This window comes from Papaver somniferum, chromosome 1 (genome assembly GCF_003573695.1).
Source record: "Papaver somniferum cultivar HN1 chromosome 1, ASM357369v1, whole genome shotgun sequence".
NCBI lineage: Eukaryota > Viridiplantae > Streptophyta > Magnoliopsida > Ranunculales > Papaveraceae > Papaver > Papaver somniferum.
Window position 1 is genome coordinate 140,129,192 of NC_039358.1, and position 6,201 is coordinate 140,135,392.

Here is a 6,201-nt window from a genome sequence, read left to right on the forward strand (position 1 = left end):
CTCACCCACAACTAAGAGTTGATACGACCCAAAGTCGAAGACTTTAATAAACAAATCTGTATCACACAGAAAAGTCTACGATAATAGATAAATCCGTCTCCCACGAATATACCTACGAGTTTTGTTCCGTCTTTTGATAAATCAAGGTGAACAGGAACAAATCAATAATACCAGACTTATATTCCCGAAGAATAGCTTAGTATTATCAATCACCTCACAATAATCTTAATCGACGCAGCGAAAAAAGATATTGCGGAATCACAAACGATGAGACGAAGTGTGTTTGTGATTATTTTTCTATCTTGCCTATCAAAGATATAAAATCTCAAGCCAATTATTTCAATTGTACTCGTACGATAGAAGATGCAAGATCAGATCACACAACTACAAGGAAAGTAGTATCAGTCTGGCTTCACAATCCCAATGAAGTCTTTAAGTCGTTAACCTGGTTTAGAAGAAGAAACCAAAGGTTAAAGGAGAATCGACTCTAGCTTAACACAATTAGTATCACACAGAATGTGTGGGGATTAGGTTTCCCAGTTTCTAGAGTTCTCCCTTAAATACACTTTCAAATCAGGGTTTGCAATCAATGTTAGCTTAGTAACAAAGCATTCAATATTCACCGTTAGTTGAAAATCTGATTAGATTCGAGCTAATATTTCTCAACCGTTAGATCGAAAACTTAGCTTGTCACACACAAATGAAATGTCCAATTTGGGTTTATGAACCGTACCCAAACATTAACATTTGTTGGTTCAACAAGTCAACCAAATGGTTAGCCATACGATTACTCTCATATCAACCTTATTCTTCTTCACCATAACTAGTTCAAATGACCCAAATGAACTAGTTAGAGAGTTGTTCAATTGCAAGTAAATCTTATGTAACTACACAAGACACAATTGAAGCAAAATCAGTTTGATTCACTCGAATCGGTTCATGAACTTTATAGCCACGGTTTGCAAAAGCATTCCTTAGTTTATTTAAACATTAGTTCAAGAACAACCGACTTTAGATATAACCTGCTCAAGTTCGCGGACTGGATTCGCAGACTTAAGCTCATGGAAGGAGTACACGAACTCCAGCAGAAAATATCGGGCCGAGAAGTTCCCCAAGTTCGCGGACTTGGCTCACGCCACTTCCAACTTCTCTTGATCAACAAAGTTTAGCAAACTTTGGTTCAAGGAATAGGACTTACGCATATATGTGTTTCCACAACAATGCTTATATCCACCAATGGTTATGTAATCTAAACTCTCATTTCAATCATTGAAATATTCTCAGAGAACGTTATATAGCCGTTATTCAAAGACCATTTTTAGTCAGAGAAATTTTCAAACTGATTGAAACATAACATGACTTTCGTCACTTGGTAAAGATGAATTCGGCTAAAGTGAAATCTAAGCTTACCAACACATATTTCGAGAAATAGATATGCGAGATAAACTCGGCTCGAAATAGCAAATGTGTATAATAAAAGTCTATATATCAAAACGACTTTTGTCTCTAGAGTAGGAGATAAAGTAAATAGACTTTTGAGTGACAAATAAGTTCAAGTCTCTGCATACCTTTTAGTCGTTGAAGATCCACCAGTTTCTTGAGTAGTCCTTCGTCTATTATGATGATTGCCATGGAGTCTTGAGCTCAACTACACTTTTATCCTAATCCAAGACCTTAGCTCTAATAGACTAGTAATCAAGACTTATAGTTTTGATCACTAATATTGACAAACATGCTTGAGATAGCAACGCATGCGAGTTCGACCGAGCAATGCTCTAACAGCTGCGTCGATTAAGATTATTGTGAGGTGATTGATAATACTAGGCTGTTCTTCGGGAATATAAGTCTGGTTTATCAATTGGTTCCTGTTCACCTTGATTTATCAAAAGACGGAAAAAAACTCGTAGGTATATTCGTGGGATGCGGATTTATCTATTATCGTAGACTTTTCTGTGTGATACAGATTTGTTTATTAAAGTCTTCGACTTTGGGTCGTAGCAACTCTTAGTTGTGGGTGAGATCAGCTAAGGGAATCAAGTACGTAACATCCTGCTGGGATCAGAGACGTAGGAGCATAATAGTACCTTGGATCAATGTGAGATTGATTGGGGTTAAACTACAGTCCATACCGAAGTTAGTTTGGAGTAGGCTAGTGTCTGTAGCGGCTTAATAGAGTGTGTGTTCAATCTGAACTAGGTCCCGGGGTTTTTCTGCATTTGCGTTTTCCTCGTTAACAAAATTCTGGTGTCCGTGTTATTTCTTTTCCGCATTATATTTTGTTATATAATTGAAATATCACAGGTTGTGCGTTGTTCAATCAATTAGAATATCCGACCTCTTGGTTGTTGATTTAAATTGATTGGTACTTGGATATTGGTCTTTGGTACCATCCAAGTTATCTCTCTAGTATTTGATAAAGACTCGCAGATTTCTATTTGCTCGAGTATATATCAAATCGAGAGATTGAGATATAAACTCTTTGATATACTTTTTATCTAGATTGAGTTTGACTGTCTTGTTGATTCTCTAGAAAGTATATTGGAGTTTGTCCACACAGATTGCTAAGCGAAATATTGGGTGTGGTTGTTGTACCCTCACTTTTTCACAACTCTTTATCAGCATCTTCTCTCTCATCAGAGATAGACATAGATGTTTTCGTAACTCCAGGGTCATGAGTCAACGAAGTAGTAACATCTTCAACTTTTGAGTATTTAGACTCTTGCATAACGTTAACTGAATTGGACATTAGATTCAATTCTTATAGGTTGGATCGCACGAAACACAAATTGTTAGATCATTTCGTGTTTGCCCGCTCTGATACCAATTGAAAAGGCGAGGGTACCCAAATATACCTCAAGATAAAACTTTTCCTACCTATAAGTCCTTTCTCCGAAAGTGATTGTCTATGGACAAAGTCGAGACAATACAACTAATCGGTTCACACTTCGTGTGATCGTCTATGGATACGTGATCGAGACAATACAACAACGAAGTATGTTTACTTGATACAAAGGTTCTGACTTAACCAAATACAATAGGATTGCTTATCAAGTAAATAGGAATTAACATTTGTGCGATTTACTTTAATTATAATAAAACAATTATAATGCGGAAATATAAAGTAAATGACACAACAAGATTTTGTTAACCAGAAAAACCCCTGGACCTTGTCCAGAATTGAATATTCTCAGGATTAAGCCGCTACACAAAATTACACCAACTCGTATAGTTGAGACCAAGCAACTAAACCTATAGTTCACCTAGTTCCGTCTGTATTCCTGCGCCTCCAACTTATAAATAAGTCACGTACTTGGAACAATTCATTTAGTTAGTATTCCAAACAGTAAAGGAACAACAAATATGTTTGGTATCAACTCTCTTCAACCAAGTGATATGAGTCACACAAAGGCTCTTCCGTTTATCTTAAAATAAACTCCTTCGTCAGGTTCTTAGATCTATCTTATGTTCAATTACCGAAGTAATCATTTAAGATTAAGCCAACAACACTCTTAATCCAAACAATTGTGTTGATGCCGATCTACTCAATTAATCAATCCAATCTACCACAAGGATAAACCGATTATTAATTGGATCCTCTTTTACCAAAACAAGTATTGTGCACACCAAAGATTATAAAACCCAAGTCAGATCTTCAATATCTTCTTTTTCTTTAAATCTTCTTAAATCTTCAATATCTTCTTTTTCTTCAAATCTTCTTAAATCTTCAATAAAAACCTGCACACAATCACTTGAATCTCTTGTGATCAATCACACACAGAACTGAGTCTGTTAACAATGGATTATCACAAGATCATCTTTAGAACTAACAACAGTCTAAAGATCCATGTCAAAACTCTGAACTAGTTTGAGTGAATCTTATATCAGAAGAGAAGATTCTCAAGAATAAACAAACTAGGTGCAATCAGATTTCAATCACCATTAGTCAATCAAATCAATGAAAACAAAAGATAAACCGCAATTATCTAGTTTCCCACCAACGGTACACGCTAGAGCTTCTCAATCCCAAAGAAGACTTTAAACTGAGCGCTGTAAGAGATTTCGCCTAATTAGGTTACTCTCCTCTCCGAATAGGCGGCTACACCAGTAACAACAACAAAAGAGGAAGTCTGTTGTTACGAAGGATTAGTTTGCTAGAAAGGAAAACTTCAAGTATTTATAGACAAGGAAGTTTGGACACCAAGGAATTTCCAAAACCGAAAATATTCTCAAGATATTCATTAAAGCATAAATTCGGTTTTCATAATTCCTGGAAATGCTCTGTCCAAAAATAATGATCGAAATCTCTCGGCAAATATAATTAGTAAATGCACATTACTAATTCTGGAATTTCCCTATACAATGAAATTAATAACCTTAATTAAAAGATTCTTAACTTACTTATGTTTCGATCCTGGGATTCTCTTCCCTTAGCCGTTAAGGAATATCTTTGAACAATTAAAGAAATAAACATTCATAACATGTGTTCAAAGTATGTCGACATCCTTACTTTGTAAGTTCTCTTTCAGACTTACAACCTTGAAACCGATTTTCCACACTTCCAAACAAGTTTAGAATTGGTTCATTTCAAGAACTATGCGATTGATCAAACCAACATTCAATCACAATCATGGGTTTAACGGTTCTACCAAAACAAGTTTCGGTTATACCTCCATGTGAATACTGTGCATAGTCACACTAGCTTTCCAAAATTCGGTTGACTAGGTACTAGGATCGGTTCCCCACATATATATGGTATCTAACTTATATGTGTTTTACATGTCCATAGGATCGGTTCCCCTTTGCCTAAAAACGTGTTGCACATGTCCATAGGATCGGTTCCCCTTTCTGCTATAAACCTTGCTGCACCCCATACAAGGACCGGTTCCACTTTGTGATGTATTGCGCCTCTTACTAGGATCGGTTCCCCTTTCCCATATTTGGTCAGACAAAACACAAACCCGATCATACCATCTCAGGTGATTACTCAAGATCGGTTTCACTAATAAAAGTCATACCAATACATAAGTCAGGCCTTTGTGAATAGTTCTACCAAGAACACAAACAAGTTGTGAGCGGTTATACTCAATCACACATATTGGTTGTTCATAAGATATGTAACGAATAACAAAACCAATAACACCTGGAAATTTACTTTTCGGTTCACAAACAAGTTTATGAACTTACTTCCTTAGAACACATGTAAACATTGTTCCCTAGGATGAAATCCTCAACTCATACCCATACATAATCACAATAGCATTCAAGTGATTATGGCGATGTCTTATCTACAAAGTTTAATGGTTAATCAATAAACCTCATATTGTATTCCTTAATACTATGTCTATCTAGAGTTCAAATATGCTTCGCAGTTATGTTTTCAATATGCAAGACTTGAAAGATACGTTAGGGAATGAAACAGTTCAAGTCAAATATCACTAACCTCAAGTGGAAAGATGATTGTTGTCGTGGAAGCTCCTTGCTTCTTCACATCTTCAAGACTTCGCAATACTTGTAATGTCTCATATCCTAATACTTTCAAGCTAACCTATACGAAGTTGACTCTAGTACATAATCAAGCGACTCTTAACATGAGTTTTGATTCATTAAAATATGACAACCATACTTGACATACCAACGCTTGGTGGGTTCAACCGAGCCATGCTCTAACACATTTTAAAGAAATTTTCCTCGCACAAGGATGATTTTGCATATCGACGGAGAAGGTGGGGTCGGGATTCATTGTGCAGATCATGTTGTAAAAGTATTCACAAACCAAACGACGCACTTGCTCATTTGTTGAAATACGGTAAACATCTGGTTTGTCCTTAATCCACAAGAACCCGTGGACATGCCCACTTCCTCGATTTTTCCAGTCAAATCTATACCAATGATCGACTACAAAAAACTCATTCTTTAAGTACTCCTTGAAAAACACTTGTACCCTTTTCTGGAAAAACCATGAAGCGACCAGTGGATTTTCATTTAGTAATCTTGCCTTTCTCGCTTTCTTTCTGTTGAATCTAAAGTTTCTAATGTGTTTTCTGGGTCAAGGATTGTGTATAATTCAGGTCACTGCAAGTCACCGGCACTAAGTGTAAAGAATATAGTAGGTGTCCCTAATTGTTTCACCATTGCTATGATCTCTTTCAATATATTGTACCAATAAGCTCTAGTTCATCGAATCTGTTGTGCACAATAAGA